Source organism: Tamandua tetradactyla, chromosome 15 (genome assembly GCF_023851605.1).
Source record: "Tamandua tetradactyla isolate mTamTet1 chromosome 15, mTamTet1.pri, whole genome shotgun sequence".
In the NCBI taxonomy this organism is placed as follows: Eukaryota; Metazoa; Chordata; class Mammalia; order Pilosa; family Myrmecophagidae; genus Tamandua; species Tamandua tetradactyla.
Window position 1 is genome coordinate 10,234,663 of NC_135341.1, and position 22,135 is coordinate 10,256,797.

At 41.1% G+C, this 22,135-nt stretch overlaps 1 protein-coding gene across 2 annotated transcripts in view; it reads left to right on the forward strand.

The window, feature by feature from the left end:
• PDZRN3 (PDZ domain containing ring finger 3) overlaps positions 1-22,135 on the forward strand; it is a 240,192-nt gene that overhangs the window by 162,093 nt on the left and 55,964 nt on the right. Inside the window, exon 1 of one of the 2 annotated variants that reach the window (XM_077128686.1) lies at positions 14,689-16,238. The exons of the other annotated variant lie outside the window; for it this stretch is intronic. The gene's annotated coding sequence lies outside the window, so the exon portion shown is untranslated. Of the gene's footprint in view, positions 1-14,688; positions 16,239-22,135 lie in introns of those variants that run through there. 2 annotated transcript variants of the gene reach the window in all.

The window sequence follows — 22,135 nt, forward strand, 5'->3', positions numbered from 1 at the left end:
TCTGTCCCTATGAATTTGCATATTCTAGTTATTTTGTAAAACTGAGATTGTAAAATCTTTGTCCTTTTGTGTCTGGCTTATTTCAGTCAGTAAGGCGTGTTCAAGTTCATCCACACAGTGGCACGTTTCAGAACATCCTTCCTTTTTACAACTCAATAATATTCCATGATGTATATACCATATTGTGTTTACCCATTCGTCTCTGGATGGAAATTTGGGTTGTTTCCACCTTTTGGCTATTGTGACTGATGCTGTGATGAACATTGGTGTGCAGATATCTGTCTGAGTCACTCCTTTCAGTTCTTTAGGGTGTATTCCTACAAGTAGAATCCCTGGATCACGTGATAGTTCTATGTTACACCTTTTGAGGAACTGCCAAATTGTCTTCCACAGCTGCTGCTGCACCATTCTACATGCTCTCTAGTAAGGAACCACGTAGTAAGGTTCCTATTTCTCCACATGCTCGTGTGCACTTTCTTTCTTTTTTTTTTTTTAACCACAATGGTATTTTAAAGATAATAAACCAGCATTAGACTTCAATTCAAAAAATTTTAAGAAACATTTATTTATGTGTGTATTGTTTTCTTTTTGCCTTAGCACAACTTATCCCCGTCTTTACCCACTTTCCATGTGGGCATGGCCATTAAAGCCGATTGTGTTTCAGGTTTAGTAATCCTGAACCTATTTACCTCGCTGTCTCATGATACAATTTCAAAATGTGATTTTTAAAAATCCATTAAAGTTTATGTGGATAAACATCCTCAACCTAAGGGGTTAAAGCCAGGAGGCTGTTTTGCCTGTGACCTAGTTAAAACAAATCTTGAGGATGTGGACAGAATAGGTTAAGAGGGGAAAGACGTCAATGACAGACAGCAAGGGAGACCCAGCCCTCCTTGGGAGTGAAATCAGTGGGTAAGGCTGACCAGGCCCACTGATGGGGTGTGGGTGAGAGCCCCTGTGACTACATGGCAGTGGGCCCAGACACGCATAGTGGGCACAACTCAGTGGACAAGCCACTTCAGAAAACTTGGTGTGCTTTAGACTAATAAAAATATAGTATTCTATAGGCCCCTGAAAACCACCATAGGCTTTTCCCCATATCTGCTTATGGATTAATTTGTTTGATGTAGATACTTATTTTAAAATATGTAAAATAATCTCAAATTCTTTCTTGTTATCTAGGTTAATTTATAATGTGCTTCTCCCAGATATTTCCATTGAACCATCATCTTCTGCTTGTTACAAGGGAAAGAAAAAGTAGCAAACTTGAACAGTTGACCCCAAAAATGTCAGTTTGACTGGTTGGTTTACATCGTTGGCTCAATGGGCCCTTGGTTGTGAATTTAGACCCAAGTTAACTGGTTCAAATTGCTTCATCTTTGGGGAATAGATTTTGCTCCGCCTCTGGTTGACTTCTCTAGATATCTGGCCCGTTGTTTCTAGAAGATCTTGGGAAAGTGCATCTGAGTTTCACCTTCCTTTTCCAGAATGACATCCACAGCATGTGGACGACCACAGGTGGGGTGGGAGAGCGTGCTTGGAAGCGTTACCACCCTAGGTTCAAATCCTGCTACCACCTCTTACTAGCTGAGTGATTTGGTCATGTTTCTTGACTTCCCTGAGCATTCGTTTCCTCAGCTAAAAAAACCAGAGGATGAATGAGTTAGCATCAGCAAGGTACTTAGCACACGGCACAGGCTTAATAAAAAGTTAGTTCCTCAAATAGCCCATCCTTTATGTCCCAGAGCACAATGGTATACTTTTAATAATCATCAACATGGTACAGTTTACAGAGCAGTTTTTATTACATTTGTCAATTGTGGAACAGAATTATAAATATGAAATGCTTCTTTTAAATTACTTACAATTTGTGGCCATAACTATGACTCTTTCTATATTTAATATTTCAATTACTTTTCAGCAAACAACTACACTAATTTCAGTTCAGAACCTAATGTAGTTGTTCTCAGCTGATCCCCTACCCTCCACCCCCAGGGGACATTTGGCAATGGTTGGGATACATTCTTAAGTTGTCACGATGGGAAGGAAGGTCCTACGGCATCTAGTGGGTAAGGCCAGGGTAACTGCTACACATCCTGCAATGCCTAGGACAGCCTCCCCGCCCCTCTCCACACATACACAATTTAAAAAAATGATCTGGTCCAAAATATCAGTAGTGCCAAGGCTGAGAAACCATACCTTAAGCTACCAAGATACATTCATAGAGGAGGTGCTTTCCAATGCATCCAGCCAGGAAATGGGTGTCATGTATATCATACTTTGTTCTTTATTTCAATCCTGCAAAGAAAATTGTTTAAATAAGTAATATTTTTCTAATGTTATTTAAAAAAAAAAGACAAAACTGCAGCTTAAGTCAATAAGCGTTTGATGATTACATAGCCCTGAGTATTGTGTGGCTATTAAATGACTCCTGTGGATGCACTGGGCTCTCAGGCTTTAAGTAATAAATGGCAACAGCTTTGGGGCTGGCCCATGGCAACTGCACAGTGAGCCAGCACACAGTGCTGGTGAATTTTGCTAGGAGCTGACCAAGTTGTAGAGCCATCCCTAAAAGCACACCTGCCCTCAGCTGAATGGAGAACTCTGAAGTCTCCAGGGCTCCAAATAATGTGACCTCCAATATGTCAAAACCCTGGTAGCTTGAGCTGCTCAGATTTCATTCATGTTAATACTGCATCCATTTTTTAAGGGAGTAAATAGATATTTTGCTGAATCAGAATGCCTAACAATAAAAATAAAATAGGAGCATTACTTTAGCACCAATTCAGTGACAGTCCTGAGCCAAATCACAGGAGCTCTTTTGAGGGATGTGCTTTCACTTTTCACAGATGCAGAAACTGAGGCTTTCAGATTAGATGACAAGCCCAAGCTTATTCAGCTGATAAGTGTCAGAACTACAGTTAAACCCAGTATTTCTGGCTTCAGAATCCTAATTTAACTCCTGGTTCTCATTTGTATCAGTCAACACAATGAGAGGGCTTGAGCATGTTTTTCATAGTCAAAGAGCACTGCCTGCAATTGAGTTGAATTTAAAGCATGTCAGACACCTGTTTTTAATCTATCCCTATGGTCATTCTACCTTTCTAAAATTTTGTTATTTTGGTAACATATGAAGCTTAAAATTTGCCATTTTAAGTGTACAGTTTAGTGGCATTACAACATACAATTTTGTAACGCCCATTACCAAAACTTTTTCATCATCCCAAACGAAATTCTACCTATTACCCCATTCATCTCTCTCCCAGTGCCTGGTAACTTCTGATCTACTTTCTGTCTATGAATTTGCTTATCCTAGATATTTCATGTAAGTGGGATCGTTTTTTGTCTATCTTTTTTCACTTAGTCTAATATCTTTAAGGTCTATTCATGTTGTAGTGTGTATCAATGCTTCATCCTTTGTATGGTATACCATTCGTCTGTTGATGGACACCTGAGTTTGTTTCCATCTTTTGACAATGGTGAATAATGCTATTGTGAAGATTGGTATGAAGTATCTGAGTCTCCTTTTTAATTCTTGTGTGTGTGTGTATGTGTATATATATCGGAGGAGAATTGCCAGCTAATACGGTAATTCGCTGTTCAATTTTTTGAGGACACAATCACTGAATTGTTTTCTGTAGTGACTGTACCATTTTACATTCCCAACAACAACGTACAAGCATGATGCTTTTTATGTATATTAAATATTGGAAAACTTGGTTTGCCTTTTACAATCCAGAATACAGAGTATGTTTTCACCAAACTTTAGTCCTTCACATGCCATCTTCTTGATTTTTCTGTAGAAATGTACCTCTCACCATCATTTCCGTATATTTTTATTTGACTCACTTTTGTAAAGGAAAAAAAACTTAACTATAAATTAAACTGTTCTCTAACTTCTGGACATAGAAGATCAGTAACACTTGTCATAGGAGAAGAAATAACCATAAAAAGGTATACAATGCAAACAGCTCATTGTTAGATGCTAACTGGGTTCTACTGCCTACTGAACATTTTGATGTTTTTTCTCCATGTGAGAGTAACAAATATCAAAGAGATGAAAAAGATATACCAGCACCAAACTGAGGCTTTTATTTTTTTGTAATTGGGAGAGTGGCAAGATGTTTGAGAAAGCAAAACTCTCTTGCTATGTGATTCAGTGTTAATTCAAGGCCTGCCCCCATGCTACTAAAAACAGCTCAGGAGCTATGAGGAATCACTGCTAGAACATCCAGGCAGGGAAAAAAGAAATGGGCAGGAACTGTGGCCAAATACATAATCTGAGTGCAGAAATAAATAATTGTCCCTGCAGGATTTGTGTGTGTTTGCATTTGTGTCATTGTGTACATTGAAACTAAAGAGTGGCTCTGCTATCCTGCCACTTTGTTCACCTAGGCAGATTCCAGTTGATTGTCAGTTAGATGTCACCAGGTGGTATCAAAGGCAGTTTCATTCCCTGTGAACATTAGGACTTAACCTGATTCTCTGCTTTACTGCAAGTACCGGGTGCTTGGAAACTGCTTGTTAATCCTTTATGTAAACCCCTCGAGATCACCAGCCTCAAAGTGAATCTCCATTCCCATGTACCGTCTCTGCAGCTGAGATCAGACAGGGTCTGATGACAGTCCCCAGACTGCAGCTGTAGACAGTAAACTGTGGGTGTCTCAGAAGCAGACCCAGGATTTATTCTTAGAGACCCATTCATGCCTCTTTTTCTTTATAGAATCTACCTAAATGTCCTACCAAGAAAGAATGAGATGACATGTCACTTAATATGCACAAGAGGAGAAAATCTTTGTTCTTCTTATCCTGGAAAATCTATGTACGTTTCTGTCTAGTTTTTTATGTGCCAGAATATTCTTTCACACATTCCTTTGTTAGTTGAAACAGAATGCAGAGACCTCATTGGGTGTATGGTTTGAACCAAGACGTGTTATGATGAAGCAGCTCCCTTTTGAATTCACGTCAAAAACAATTTGACCCTCCTTAAAAATCCATTCTAGCACTTCTGTATTTTTAGGGAGGGGATGAAGACAAGCCCAGAACTATCTCTGGGTCTTGTGCTGCTTTTATGATATCCTCTTGCCCCACTCAAACAGAGTGGACTCACTAAGGCTTCCCTCCCTGAGCCAGATTCTTCATCGGCACGTGATTGGCATTCAGGAGGCGGGGTGTTCTAGGTGAGGATCTTATCGCCATTTCTTCACCAGCTCTCTGAGACACATCTACCCTGAGAGGCTAACTTTTTGTTGTTATTAATTGGCTTTTTGTAACAACCATAGAATGAACTCCCAGGGCTTTTACCTCCTTCTGTTTGCTCCCTTGTAGTCCTATCCGGCAAGGACTGATTGCTTGAGGACAGAGGGAAGTTTTGTTGGTCATTTCAGATAGGATACCATGTGTCAAATTTGTAAAATCTTGTTAACATTGTGTTTTCTTCGCTAGAGAATTACCCTCTAGTAGGGGAAAATGGAACTGCCAATTACAGGAGACTCCTGCTGTGAATAAACTGGTGTTATATTCCCAGACATTAGACTATGCAAGGAGAGAACCCCCAATTGCCTTTTCCTTTCTTGCCTGATAGACAAAGCTTTAGCGTAAAGCATAATTAGCTTGACTGACAATCAGGAAAATACAGTCTTTAGTATCTGTTTTTATTTTAAGGTCTTCTTGTTTTCCGATGTATCCCAACCATCCACAGTTCATTCAGTAAATGTAAAATTCAATCACTTTGAAGGGCCAGAATGTTTTTAATGTTCAGTGGATGTTTAAAAAAAGAGATTAATGAATCTACCTGTGATCAAAGAAACGTATATCAGACTGTGACGATTAAAAAAAGAAACCATAAATCCCTGTGGCAGAAAAGCTTATTATGTATTTAAAGTTGATTCCTTTGGGAGGAATTTGGATCCTACAGTAAGTTCTTAATTTTATTGGGGCAGAGATATTGCAAAAAGAAAATCATTTCTCCAGCACTGACCACAAATAACGTACAATAATAATCGTGACTTTCAGTACCAGTTTTCTGATCCTCAGACCAGGTTCAGCATTTGTGGGGTGGTGGTGGGGTCTTGTTTCAAACCTCCCATCTCTTCAGAGGTTTTTCTTATTATAATTATAATATAAATTTAATTATAAAGGGGTATTGTGCTATTTCCATTTTGGTTTTTGCTTTGCAAATCCCCTTCTTGAATTTTGCAGCCTGGAAACAGCTCACTTCGTGTTTGCTCAGACCATGGCCACCACAGTGTCTAAGGAAGGCGACTGGTTTTAGAAAGGTGATGATTGACCAGAGGTGAAGGAAGGGTAATGTGCAGCAACAGTGGAGAGGCTGAGAATCAAATGCAAAAACTAAAAATCAAAAAGGAAGGTATATACCATCATCACTGAATATTTGGTGAATGCCTACTCTGTACCAAGCAACAAGCAGGCTCTGGAATGAGGCAGTAGATACTTAACGCAGCTGCCGGTGAGTGCCTCTCGCCAAGCAGGGGTTTGAGATGGCACACATCCCATTTCAATGTAATTAGAAGACTCTTTATGTTACACTTACTCAACTCATTGACAGCATAGTAACTGAGACTTGTGATCAAAGGTATTCGAGAATGTAGCAGAGCAGAATCTGAGTTCCAGGTATATAAAGAAACAGATTCCGTTTTCCAGGTTATAGGTTCAAGTATAGTAGATGTATATATATGGAGCTTCCAAATAATAAGGTATATTTTAAATAAAGAGAGGCACTTGAATGGTAGATGGATGGCTCCTCTCTTTCTACGTGGGTCTTCCTGGAAAAAAGGGCCTCTCAATACTGAGTGATCAGGCAGCCCCCAAGTACTTTGTTAAAGGAGTCAGCCTCTTCCCTGCAAGAGTCTCCAGGTCCCTCTTTGGGTGAGCCTTTCCTTTCCAAGTCAGACAGAATAAAGGTGGCACAGCTTGAGGTCACAGCATGGTGAGCCCCAGGAAGACCAGGAATTCTGCCCCTGCATCCCCTGTAAGACCATCTCCTTTTGAAGCTTGCTTGTATTCTCACACGCATGCAAACCTGCAGTACTAAAACTTTGCACTAGCATCTCTCTTGGCCTCTTGCCTCCTCTCAGTGGTGGTCCTGACAGGATGTAGTCACAGGACAAGTCGGATGATTAAACGTGGTGGTATACTCTGGAGGTCACCAGTGCGGGCTTGGGAGGAAGACAGAAGCAGGTGTGAATCCTGACTTTGGGTGTGATACTTAATCTCATCTGTGAAAGTGTGGCCAGTAGTACGTATGGGGAAATGGTGTTGAAAAAGCCAATGTGATAATGTGTGCAGAGTGCTTAGCATGGACCTTGGCATGGGATGGTGGCCCCTTCATCAACGGCAATAGCTGCTGCTGTTGCTCAATTGGGGTGACCACCGTAACAGCCTGTTCAGAGGGACCAGGAGTCCACATACAAGGCTCAGTTGTCTCCTGGCACGCCACTCTACCCAAACTCAGTGTCTCAGACTTACTTTTTGCTGCTTCATACAATATGAATAAATAGAATCCATTCCTTTTTCAAGGTTTATAAGCTATATACCACTTTAGTGATGAAATTATGATTTAGCACCTCTACAACAAAATTACCATTCAGACTGTTCTAAGCTGATTACCCTTGCCTTCCTACTGCAAACCTTCTCAATCAAAAATGTGAGCATAAAGCACAGCATCATTGCCAACGCATAATCAATTTGACATCTTGCTTTTCATATAATTGAAAGAACACATATCTCAATTTACGCTCAAGCAAAAATGATGTACGGTATCGATGGGAAACGTGAAAGATGAATTCTAATTTTTTTTCTTGTTAATGAATATTGAACGAATAAATAGAGCATTTCAGGATCCAGGAATAGATGAGGTTCTGTGTATTTATTTTCGTCATTACTCTAGCCACAATGTCACCCCAGAGTATCTTGGAGTTGACAACTAGGCAATTAAAGAGAACTCTGTCCAGACTCGGGCCCTGCCAGAATGAATCATGACCCTTTCTCTGGCTGCCCATGGATGAACCCCTGTCCTTGGGGAACCTCAGGCTCTGGATGACTTGGCAGTGACTGCAACATGTTCTCTCTTATGCATGTGTGACATGTCGGTGATAGGAAACATCTGCTGGTCGCAGAACCATCCGAACAGCTTCATATTGTCTCTGGATCTGGTTTAAAAAGATAAAGTCAATAATCTACATGAAAAAATTTGCATTTAATGCCCAGGTCATCAAGAGAACCATAACCCTTGTTGGGAGTTGCTGGTGATGAGACAGTGTCTCTAAACAGACGAATGCAGCAGACTCTGCTTTTCTAACATGAGCAGTTTATGGTGGTCAAAGCCTGATATATTAATGAGATGAGTTCTACAGGCACAGATCTTTGAGATATTTAATCAACTAAATGTGGGAAGTGTCCAAAGGATTCTTTTTAAGATTTCTGGGTGATCCAAATCCGTGCTGCCTCTCCTCAGTTTCTGCAGCTTCCTGAATTATCTGCGGAATTGTCCAAGAATGGCTGTGAACTGTTAAAAATAAAAACGTGTAGCATAGGCCTGACTGAAGGTTAGCTTTTCTCAATCCTGGCTGTTTTCACTGAAATAAATTGTGGGGATTAGGTTTACAACCATATCCTAATAGGATAGGATGAGACCCAATGCTGGTCTCTCTCAATTCATTCTGTGATGGATTGACACAAACCAAAAGGAGTAAAAGTGGATATACAATGAATCCTTATGTCCATGCCTAAGCACAGACAAGGCTGTGTTAAGTTTATTTATATGATGAAAATAGTATTGTTGATTTGTTTCCATGTCCTTGATCGGAAAAAAATTTCTTTAAGAAATCTACTTACTAAGTGTGCTCATATCCTATTCACTGCTATAATTTTTCATTTAGAAAATGCGGCAGGATAAATAAGGAAAATGATTGGGCTGCACATGTGAGACAGCTAATATGTTCCCTGTGGAGAAGAATTAAGGAATTTCTTAATTCATGGGAAGCTTATAGTTTCTAGTGGATTATTGAGATGAATCAGGATTCCAGGCCTCTGATTGTTAGTTGTGTTTATTTTGTGCTTAAAGAGCTGAGCAGTGAGCTGGCTTCCTGACTGGGTCTGTATTGACTTCAGCCATCACAATGGAAAAGAAAGCTCATTCCAGTGGAGGACACAACTCATAATGCAAGCACCAAGGACCACTGGAGAGAATGTTAGAATACGTCACTACTTAGCCAATAGCCATTCTCTCACCTACTGATATTTTTTCCAATAATGGAATTCTTCTGCTTAGACTTTTTTCTCTCATTAGTTCTCAAACTCAGCAGACTTTTAGTTGCATAAAACAAAATAAGACAATGAGAATTCTAGCAATAATGGATTCTGCCATCCTCCATAAACATTGTCATCTACTTTTTTTCACATGAAAGGGAAAATGCAGTGAGGTCTTGTGCAAAGGGCAAGCATGGACTTCCTCAGACAGACGTCTGAATTTGAATCCTGATTGCAACATATTAGCTGGGTGATCCTGGACAAGTTGCTTAACCTCTCTGAATCCTCCACCTGTAAACCAGTGAATAAAAAGAGTGCTTGGGGAGGTGCGATGGTGACTCAGCTGCAGAATTCTCGTCGGCTATGCTGGAGACCTGGGTTTGATTTCTGGTGCCTGCCTATGTTGAAAAAAAAAAGTGTTAGCTCATAAGATTATTTTGAAGACAAAATGAGTTGGAAAAAAAAAAGTGCTTAGCTCATAAGATTATTTTGAAGACAAAATGAGATTGTCTAAGTCAGGCTTCTAGCACTATGCTTAGTATATAACAGGTGTTCAATAAATGTTGGTTTGTTATTAAATATTCAAATAAACAAAAAAAAAAGATGGGGAAAATTTACTTTAAATGGAGAAAAGACTCAAAAGCATCTGCACTGAGTGTGACAGGCCCATTTGCATTTGGACTTTTCAAAGCACTGGGAAAAAACTCACACTCAGGTGGTTGGTCTCTGAAAGGGAGGAATTGGCATCAGATTTGGGAAGTGAGTTAATAGTGTTAATAGTCACTATTGAGCACTTTCTGTGCACTAGAGCTGAATCCACCCACTAGAACCACAGTCACACCTCCTGCTTTCTGATCAAGAAAACCAATTGGCCCAAAGCAAACGGCAACCAAATGATAAGGCCCACATTTGGAGGGTCTGCCACGTTCAGGTCCTTCAAGAGAGAAAAAGGAATAAGCAGCAAGGGTAGAGCACGTTTCTCCCCATGGAAAACCAAACCCTGGGTCTCTGAACCCCAGTGTGGCTTTCCAGTTTCCTTGACTCTTCCATTCCACCTCCTTGGGGCAGCAGGCCCTGGGAAGCAGGGTGATGGGAAATAGTTGCCCATGGGGAGGGCCTGTGGGAGAAGAGGGCTGCAGAGGGGTGGGTGGGGGCTCCTGGGAAAGCAACAGAACCCTGGGGGATGGGGGGCGGGGGTCCTGGGAGCAGCAGCCGTGAGCAGGACGGCTGTCCCTGGCACCCCTGGTTGGTTTTCACTAGAGCCAGACAGATCCGTACTGGGCCATTCTTCAACCAACACATTATTTCTCTGCTTTTGACCCTTGATAATTATGTGAAGATGTGATAAAGCTGAAATGTCCTTTTTTTTTTTTGCCCCTACGAGATCATTCTCATCACGTTTTAAAAGTAGATCTTTTGTTTTAACATACTGTTGGATACATACATTTTAAATGGTGATATATAAGTACTATCATTTTTATTTTTCTGACTTCAATTATGGGATGACCATTCTTTCAAAAATAACAGAAGAAATGCACAGCACAAATATCAAGTCCTTGATAATATCATTCATCTCTTTGGCTAGTTTTTATATTATGTATGGTCCTGGTGGTGTGGTAATTAGACCTGTTTTCTTAATAGTTGGCCTACTCTTGAATAGTGGTCTATATGACTGAACATTTTAGCCCTCGGGATATTGCCTAAGCTGTCGATGGATGGATAAATGGAGGCCCTTTATCGTAACTCCCATTTATACATGGCAGTATTATTTGGGTATGTGGCACTTGTACATGTACTGACTTCTTCATGGAAAAAAAAGGTGAACATCTCCCTTCGAATTCGAAAATTGTGACAATGTGTTTAAAATGTTACCAGTTCTTAAGGCAGAAAGCTAAATGGAAAAAAAAAGGATGATGATTGTCTTTTTTCTTTCCTTACACCAGTAGACATTATTTGACTTGTGTCAAATCTTTATTCAACCATAAATATGAACCTTGATTGTACCTTAGAAGCATAAGATTGGCTTATTCGCTTGGGACTTTGTTTTAGGATGAGTGAGGCTAAAATAAAAGCTACTGCAATATCAGTGAACAAGTAAATATTTGCCAACTCCAGGCCAGTCTACCCATCTGATCTTAATTATTCCACCAGAGGAGAGGGTTTCACCATGTAACAAGGCGAAACTCAAACAGATATACATATACACAGAGCTTTCTTCCTCTTAAATATTCAAGCAGTCAACATTTATACCCAGACTGTATATGGATGCTGAATTGAATTTTTAGCCTAACAGCATTCCAAGAAAGCAGAAAACCTTTTCTGACCACTGATAATTTAGTTTCTAAATGCATTTTTCCCCACCACCATTTTTAAGCTCAGTAGAAATGGTTATTATTTATGCAGGGTTTGTGCTCCCTCTGCTGGTTCTGTAATTAACTAGTAAGTCTAATTCTCATAACTATGCTGATGTCATTGATTGTTTTTATGCATGGACATGGAATTACCCAAAACAGCAGGTTCTGTTCAAACATCATCAGGAAAATTAGCAAAGGTCAGAGGAGGACAAGTGGCACTAGTGAAAAAAATGTGAATTCTGACTTCTCTGAATCTTTGTTTGAAAAACCAAAATGCAGTTTATGCTTTTAGTTGCTCAGTGCAAGAGAAAAACGGTCCATCATTGTTTAAACTGGCATATTATATCCTACTGTCACAGAGGATTTTGGAAACAAATAAGGCTTTTTCTTTCTTAGAACAGGATTTATTATAGTATTTGTTTTGCAGGTGAGAAAAATAGAAGCTCCAAAATCATATATGCCTTGCTACCGAGAACTTCTGCAGGCTAAGAAAGTAGCCCTTGGTTTCTGTAGGTGACACACAGTAGCCATTACCTTGACTTTCTGGATCTGAAATGCTTCTTTGTACAAGTGTGGGGATTGTACTGTAGCCATTGCTTAATGTTAACACAGCATCCTATAATCACTGAGAGCACAGGCTCTATAGTTGGGTCAACTGGGGTTTAAGCCAAGTTCAAACACTCACTAGCTGTGTAAACCTGAGTCAGCCTACCTTCCAGATCCCGGTTTACTTATCTATAAACTGGGAATAATATGGGTAATCGTTCTTACCTACAGAATTATCGTAAGGATTAAATGAGATGAAGTGTGGTGCAGAGAAATACTTAAAGCATACAGTGACTATTTATTATTACTATTACTACTACTATTATTTGAGAGTAATCTTTGGTCATTAGTCAATTCTTTTTCCAAAATCAGAACAGCTTTGTGGTCCTAATTATGCTTAACCTTATAGTGAAAACTGAAAGTGCAACTTCCAAATGGTAAAGAACGAAATATGTACATTCCTAAACAAATGGCTTAAAACAGGAGATATAAAATCAGTCCAAGAGAAATCAGCCATTGCACCAAGAGAATGTAGGGATTCAAGATTCATTTCCTAGAGATTTTCAATCAATCAAACCAAATCAACAGAACACAAAATAATGTAGTAATAATAATAATAATTGTGAAGAAACAAAATTGGCTGATATCCCAGTGCATAGAGATGAGATAACTCAGGTGAATATCCTTCTGGATATTATGTCTTCCTTTATTGTTTCATGCACCTTTTATCCATCTATTTAGTAATTTGTAAAATAATGTCACACTGTTTAAGCTTCTTCTGACTCCTTTTGTGAGTCAGCACCATGATCTGGTCATCTCCCCACAGCAGGAAAGGTCAGATTTCCTTGATTCTGTCTTCCTTTGCTGTTATGGATACTTCTCTATCCAGCTCAAAGCAGATTAATTTAATAACAACCTAGGCAAAAGGCAAAAGAGGTAAATGTGGTGTCAGGAGAGGCAACCCATAGCCCTTCCCAAGGACCCAGATGTAGGTACCTCTTGGATTATCCACATCAGTATGCTTTCTGTCACCTCTTCCAAACACTGAGACTGCAGATGTATTGCCCTGCTCAGGTGGGGGAGGGGGTAGAGGGGTTTCTTGTTAATGGGCTTTGGGCTGGAGAAAGAGAAAAGCATCTAGAGGGGCTGTCACTGCCTCTCCCTGCTCAGAGTTTCTCTGGGCTCTCCTCCAGCTCTGGCTCTTGTAGACTTGGCTGCAACTCCTTGCGTTTGTATACATGTTGGTAATTTCAGCCATGTGTGTGAAACTCTTCTGAAATATACATGCCTGTGGTACGAAGCCCAGGCATACCATCCTGCCCAGGGGCTCTGTCATCTGTATTTGCAAGTCGATTTTAAAATAGGGAACTTTGTGCTGGAATAGCTTGCTGTGATTTGGTTATTTAATTTGTACGTGCACTTTTCACAGTGCGCCCTCCCCCATGAAAATATTTGAGATTTGTATGTCTAACAGTGTAGGCCACTTTGTTTATTTAATGCATGCTAGAGGTTTCATAACGGTTATTTATATTGGCCAACACTGACCCCTCTCTGAATGACCTGTTGATGTTGGACAAGCATAAGAGGCAGTGAATACAATGCAGGAAATGGAAATAGATCAAAAAGGATTAATATGTTAGCTTAGTAACAATGCTTCGTGGTTAGAGTGGAGAGCAATTGTGCGTGTGAGGTTTTCAGAATTGCATTATTTGGCCCACTTATGGGTATTAGGCATTCTCTTCAGGGAAATTAGAGTTTTTCAAACTGTTTTTTATTATAATATTAACATTGTTGACTTTATAAAATCCTTGTAGACAATGTAAAATTTATGTAGATTTGTATATACTTAATGCATGAAGAAAAACTTCATATATATTTAAATTATTGTGCTTTTTTAAAAAGAAAGGATACCAACCATTGCGCAGTAAGTGTCTCTGGCATTTCCGTGGACTGTTCAAGAGTTAACAGTAAGTTCATTCTTAGGCCTGCCTGCTGGAGGGGGAAGCAGCAGACTTTCTCCCAACTGTTTTCTGTCATCATTGTACTTTCTTTCATTTATCCAATTGCAAAATGGCAGTTTGTTTGTAGCTGGTTTTTTTATGTCATATATTGTACAGTTGTCAGATATGAGACACGATAACATGCGTGTTTGACAGCTGCCCGATAAATTATGCAGAAGAACAAGTTAAGGACAACTGCAGTGGACTACAAACACACACACACATATCCAGATAGAGGCTGGGTGAAGAATTTTCTTTGACATCATGCATTGTCAGTCCCAGCCATTGACCTTAGGAATATCTTATAAAATCAAATCATCCAACTTTTATCCATTTATTAAAGGGTTAGAATGGATTTTGGGGTAGCTTTGAAGTAATTTAAAACTTGAAACCGAGTAAAATATGGTGCCCCTCAAGGAAAGCTGAAAGGAAATACATGTGCTTTGGAATTCAGAGTATTAAATCAATGCATGAGTAATAACACCAGTTAGGGTGGGAGTGGGGTGGGACAGGTCCTGGAAGGCTGGCCTGGCAACAACTGACTTGGCCATGTATTTTGTTCCCTGTGAGCATGGAATTCTCAGCACATGGCTCTGCCTTCAGTGAATTTATAAAGAGAGAAGCAAATGTAAATAGAATTACCTTTGAAAAGTTAAAGTGTATTTTCCCGCATCAGATTTGGAGAACTCTACGTGGCAGGTATTTTGTGGTTTCTTGGAGGAAGTAACAAATGATCATCACCACGTTGGTGGCAGAGAAAACAACGTGTATGTTGCTCAATTCTAAGCCACACCCCCACTCCCACTCCACTCAAGACCCCATCCTAGCCTACCGCACCGAGTATGGCTTTGTTTTCAGTCTTGTGCTCCCACCCCACCCCAAGAGTGTGTATCTGTGGACTGGTGGGTGGCAGTTAAGGATTCATCCTAAACGGGTGCCAGGCTGCTTGTCCTCTTCTCATGGGAAACACACTCGCTGCCATGGACTCAGCTGCATCTGAGTTCTAAACAGCTGACCTAACCGGCCCATAAAATCATGGCAGGTTCTTTCTCACACACCAGGAATGCTCCGATTTTGTTTGCGTCTCACCCTTTTCTCTCTGTGTTCAGTGTTCAAACTAGCAACCATTCCTGTTACTTAAGAGGACTAATTTCCCATTAAACAACATGAGCACATTCATCCTTAAATCTGAGTTTATGGGGTTGTGTGTGTATGTGTGTGTGATGAGAAGCTAGAGAACCTGTGGGATTCCATAAAGAGAAAGCTGATGACCTCATATGATGGTAAATGATTACCATGCGATTGAGAGTTACCTGGCATCAGCAAACTGGTAGTTTGTTGTTGTTTTAAGGTGAAGTCTTGATTTAACACAGTGCCAGGGAAGGAAAGCTATTTTACCTAATCAAAGAGCATATGGATGGGTAGCTGGCAGCTCCACCCTTCTTTCAAACCCATTTGGCTTTGGCTTTTGCCTCCCATTTATTTGCTGTCTTTAGTGATTGGGTTTGGTGCATCTTTGTACCATGACCAAAGTGACAGACTTTGGTCCCTGTTGGATTAATCAGTGTGTTCTTTGATCCATGGCATATGTTCCCTGTAGACATTTAAAGTCAACATATTCAGCATTTGTGGTCTGGCGGTTCAGAGCTGTTAACTGGGCAGATAGACTGGTTTGGGTATTTGCATCCAAAAGACTTTCCACCCCATCCCTCGCACACACATACACACACACACACACACACCACATCCACGCCCAACACCACAAATATTGACTATACCAATCATTCATTAGCAGTAAAAATTTGAGAGCAATTATTTTTTACTGCGCTTGCCCTGAAAGACACCATTAATTACTTTACTGCCTGTGGGATTTGAGCCAGTTTCGGTGTCCCCCGGAGTCTGCTCCCCGCCCGAAGAAGTATTTGCAGCTCTGAGGAACACAGCTCAGGAAGTCATCTGGCAAGCAGGACGCTGACAGTGACTTCTGAAGTAAGATGTCAAGAATCACCCTGGCTTGGTGTTGGATTCCTGACTGGGAGTTTTCAGGCCAGGATTGTCATCAGTGACGGTAGGTCTCACCGACGATGTCAACTCCCAATGGACATGGGCATATGTGAAATTTAAACTATCCGCTTGTTTCCTTTTTCTTCTTCAAGAAGAAATGTTTCAGATCATCCTAGAAATAATTACAGGGAGGGAAAAAAAACAGGAACTTTTTGACCATCAATTTTGATGGTCCCATTCGGACAGGACAGGCTACTAAATCAAAGCTCAAAGAATTAAGGTTCTGGTGTGCAGTTGAGTCTTTCCTCTTAGCTTTTCAATTCTCATCTTTCACAGTGGGGTGACCCAATGAGAATAATCTTGGTGCTGGTGGATGATTTTCATCCTTCTCCTACAGTGGTTAGCAGATATACAGAAATACCTTCTGGAGTGTACAGTTATGCCCCAAACCAGTTTGACCATAAATCTCTTTCTGCTCAATCTGGAAAACCCTAGAAGCCATTTGGAATTCATGTATTTATTTATTTAGAATGGCTATTTATAGAATTATATTGATTGTATGTGTGGCACGTTCCCCCCATGATACAAACTATGACTTATTATTAATGTGTCTGATTGCATGAGAGATGGCCTTATTTGTTCGATAGATGATCAGCTTGAGTCTAGCTGTTCCACACCATTTGTGTTTAGTGTGTGTGAACTATAATCCCAATCTGTGCGTCCACTGGGCGGTGTCATCCATTTCTGAATATGCGTTGGAATAGTTGGGCAGTAAGTTCAGCAACAGCTTGGGCATGTTTACTGAGCCCTGTTGGGTAAAGATGAATCGCTACAGGGGACTCTGTGGGGTCCCTGGTATCTCGACCTTGGACAGAGTGATGTGGGATCCACCGACACCATGAGAGGTAAGGCCTAAGTTATATTTTAGGATATTTTTTCTGAAAGTCAAAGGTGTTTGAACTTGAGGTGAACTAGTTGAACCGTTTCTTCCCTTGGAAGGTCCTTAATAAATAAAAAGTGAACTCAGAATGAAGAAAAGGCATGGTTCCTCCTGGACCTCTGAAGGTCCATCCCTCGTCCCGCCGTCCTCCAGAGGCGCTCCGGTGTGTCCTGCCCAGCTTCCTGGAGGAAGGGCACATGAAGCGGACTCAGACATGGTCTGGGATGGTGGTTTTGTTTCTTTGAGCCCTCCCAGCTGCCTTTTCCACAAAGAGCATGTAGTCAGAATGGCACACAAGAACTGGAATGCTTTGTCAAAGAAGTCCACGTAAAGGAGGGAAAATATTCTTCTGCAGCCTGTGCCTTAAGAGTAAAAGTTCAGGGTGGGCCACAGTGGCTCAGCAGGCAAGGATGCTTGCCCGCCATGCCAGAGGTCCCGGGTTTGATTCCCGGTGCCTGCCCATGTAAAAAAAAAAAAAAAAAAAAAAAAAAACTGAAGAATAAAAGTTCAGTTGCCGCTTATTGCAGTTTAAGTAAATGACCAATTCTAGCCTACTTTGATTAAATTACACATTCAATTATTTTTGTTTGGGCTTAAAAGCTTGAGTATATTACCAAATGCTATATAATTTTACACACGCCATTCGCGCAACAACGAAGCGTGGAGTGTGATTAACAATGTGGCTTCCAATGCAAAGAAGAAAATAATTATTTCCTCAATATACAAGTCCTCATCATGATTCAGAAATCAATATGTATCCGTAGAGGATTTGCTCTGGCCGTGGCTTATGGACTTCAGGGTGGCCTCCCCTCATTTCCTTATGAATGTAAAACCTGGAGACTACAGTTAGCAAGGCACGTTTGAAATTTCTCTCTGTTTTTTTTAAAGACCGATATTTAACTACAACCACTGGGACCTAAATCAGAACATCCAGTGCCCAAATATGAATATTAATCAGATGGCAGCCGTGGACCTCCTGGCTGAATTTGACAGTTTAAAGGATCAGTTAGTTAATTAGAAGATGACATGGCACGCCGGGTCCCTGGGCTCTGTCCTGCCTTCTGTCTCCCCTTTTCATTTTCCTTTTTGACAAGTTGGATTACATCATTACTTGCAGTTTCACTTGTTAGCCCCACCATGAAATGAGAATATTTTAAGCTTTAATTATCCATGATTCCTTTCCCCTATCGCTGTGAAGACCGGGCTTAAAATTAAACTTAAAGACACATGCACGCGTCGGACGTTCAAAGGCCCAGCAAAATCAGCCAGGTGACGACAAGCACACCACACAGGACGGTTTAGGGAGAAAATAAAGGGTTTTAATAACACTGAAAACTGGATTGTTCGTCGTCATGGCAATTGGTTTTAAATACCGAGGCACCTCTTCTGACTTGGGTGCCGCAGGCGCTGATGTACCGGACCAGGTGTTTTCCTGACTTCTCCAGACCAGCTGTTTCCCTGACTTCTCTGGTGTGAGGTGGTTAGATCACCTGATTGCCTCCAAGGGGCGGCGTGGAATTATTTTGGCCCACAGTTTCTGACCATCCCTAGTAGCGGGAATTAAGCTGCATTACATGAAATCGTTTCCTTCTGAAGGGCAGGCCTGGCAGGCGGGGAAGGCCACAGGGAGAGTACATCCAAACAATTTGTGGGGCAAAACTTCGGTGTAGAGCATTTGCTAAAGCATAACGTCTGCAAAATGTAGATTTTCCCTCCAGAATCCAGGAGTTTGTTTGCAACCCAAGCCACAGAGGTCATTCCTAGGAAGAGACAAGTACATCCATATAATCATCAGCACGAGGTACTTTGGTTAATTTTGTATCGATACCTTCACCCTTCCTCAAACACAATCAGTGTGTTTGATGTATGACTCATGGACCTCCTGCATGAAAAATGGCAATTGCCAAGCTTACTGAATGACCCACCTTGTTGGGGGAGACCTCGGAGCCTGCATCTTAACAAATACCCACAACCCCTCCACCAAGAGGAAAAAGGATTCTGGTGCACCCCAAATCCAAGAAACTCTGCCCTTGTGTGTGTGTGTGATGACATTAATATTCTGTGAAGCTTTTTATATAAAGTTTAAATATGGTCCATACAGGAATTTCAATCCCAGGAGGAAAACAAGATTTAGACCGATGATGAGCTCTTCAGTAAAGCTTTTCTTCATGCCCTAAGTACAATGAAGTCTTTACTCCTTTCTCGTCACCTGCCCTCTGCATACATCTACCACAGTACCTGTAAAGCTCGATGACACCACTTAGTCTAATTTCCATGGCCCTTGTAAGATACTTGGTTACTCAAGAGAAGGAACTAGGCCTAAGCATCATCCCTGGCAGACATTAAAAATGAACATTAAAAAACAATAGTATCAACTGTGCAGTTGACCTTTAATATTTACCATGAGTCAGCTATGTTACCGAGAAACTCGCAGGTGTTATCTCACCTGGTCTTGACAACTATGCTGTGTGGTTAGATGAGGAGACAGAGACCTAGGAAGGAATTTGGCAGGTCACAGTGTCATAGGCTAAAGAAGATGAGCTGGGGTTTGAATTTAGGCACCTGGATATCAGACCCCTAAGTCTCCACTAGGTTCTGCTGAATCTCACATGGTAGGTGATGATTTCCCACTGATGAAAGTGATGGATATTTTTAGATTTCAGAAGGCCTTTCCCATATGTTGAATTCCTACCGGCAGGAGAATATGGAGACAGAAGAGAGGAAGGAAGGAGGAATTTAATATCTGGGCTAGGGATTATGCTTACTACAGAAAAGATTGGGTCATTTGGTGTGTATCTACGTTTATTTACAGGGCAGAAGGGAGAAGAAGAGCCAGCAGGAGTTTCCAGAAAAGTCAGCAGGGATTGGGAATATATAATATCCCAGAGGAGTAGGGAAGAAAGAGTTAAGAAGGAGTGAGTGGTCAGCTGGTCAGATGCTACAGGGGAGGTCCAGATGGGTAGCAGAGTACCAGAGAAAAAGCATTAACATGGCAGCCAGAAGGCTGGGGCATGTCTCATTCCGCCGTGTTAAAGATAAAAAAAGCACCTAATCTTTTTGGACCACACTTAATTATCTCTAAAGTTTGTGAAGCATGGACTATGGATCACTATGGCCCCCAGCTTTGGTATTTTGAATTGAGGACCTGCAAAGGCTCTGGCTTGTGACAGCCGAGAGGTCATTGTGACTCTAGATGGGACAGTTTCAGTAGAATGTGTGTGGCTGTGGGGGAAGGGCTGGTGAGGGCAGCCAAACCACCTGGTGTTGAGAAAGAAGAGAAGGCAAGTGTAAATTTACTCCACCAAGAAACATGTCAGTGAAAGGAAGAAGAAATAGATCGAAGGAGTTGTTGGCTTGAGAGAGGCTTTAAAATGGGGGAAACATTTGTAGATAAGGGGAGAAAGGAGACAGGTAATGGGGGGCTGGCCTAGAAAGCACCAGTGGGAGGGATGATGCTCTGGGGTTCACTCTCTGCTTGGCTTTAGATTCCAAAGGAGAGAAGCCTCGATTTCCTGTATGAAGTAGGGGGGGCAGTCGAACAGAAGGGAGTAGAGAACAAGGATTTACAGTTTAAGAAGGCATGCAAAGTTTGATTCTCTACTGATGAAAATAATTTGGGGGAGTTAACCAGAGAGACAAATATATGGATTACAAAAATATGTATATCTTAAAAGATAGGCAGGAAGCAGTGGCGGTCCAGCCAAGGTCAGCCTGAATTGGTCAAGAGGCCTTCTATACCCTTTATGACTCTCACCAGAGAGTTAGAGCAAACTGGGAATAGAAGTGGAAGAAAGCAGAACCTGGGAGTCAGTATCACCTGGGTGTCGTCAAGATGGGAAACAAGGTGCACAAATCAAGAGGGGCCAGACAGAGAAAGCTTTACTTGCTTGATGCAAAACAATCAGTATTTTATTGAAGAAGGAATTGAGCAGAAAGGCACTTAATTCTCCCTTCTTTGCACACTGGTTAACCTTTCTTCCAAAAGCTGGGAAGTTATTGCCCCTAGAAACAACCTGTTTTCCACATTCTTCTTCAGCTTTGGTGGGACCTGTTCCTGTCTGTACCTACAGTGGCCAAATGCCTGCAGAGAAAATCAGACAAATAAGACAATGTGGGGCGTACTTTGTAAATATGAATTTAGTGTTCTTAAAATTCTTAGATTATGTCGGTTCTATTTAAAACAGAATTTTTTCCAGTTAAGACACAAATCAATGTTGTCTTTTTTTAAGGTTCTTACTAAACAAAATATATTCTTAGCCATTCTGTTGGTGTTCAGATATTTTTCCCCTTGGACTCCCCTGTCATGAAATCCAAATGTTGGGTAGCCTGTAACTCGCAAGTAGAATTATAGATCATCTGCCATGTTGGATGAGGGGGTACCATGGTATGTATGGCTTGGTCAGGCAATGCTTTGAAAGAGCACCCACTTTCCACGTAACCATTTATTTGTACTTTTCCTCTAATAAAATGCCTGGCCTCTACGTAGTTCATGGCGGATGGATGCATAAGGAAGATGGGCAGAACTCAGCATGCCAACGGGCCACCTCTGCAGGGAAAGGTGTAAAATGAAATAAGCTTTTGGGTTTGGTTTCTGGTGCCTGCACATGCAAAAAAAAAAAAAAGAAATGAAGTAAGCTTTAATGTTCCTCAGTTCATTCAAAAAATAAATTGTGGTTTCAGAGCACCCACCTCTCAGCTTTCTAGCTGATGTTACCCAGCCCAGTTGTGCCAGGCCCCGTGGGCAGATCACCTAAAAGCTGTTGGGGTCGAGGCATTGAAACATTTGGACGCACGTTAATGGGCTTACACCTTTGTACCTCTCTGATATTGCTGTTTCGCTTCAGCTAGCCCAGTAATATCAGATATATCCTATCAGGGACTATTTTAAATCACTTCAATTTTCCCTGCCCCTGGGCTCTGGCCATAAGACCAGAATCCAAGCGTGCGTGTTGCCTGTGACCTAGTATTTTACTTCCCCCCATTTATATTAGAGGGAACTTTATTAGCTTTTGGACACACAT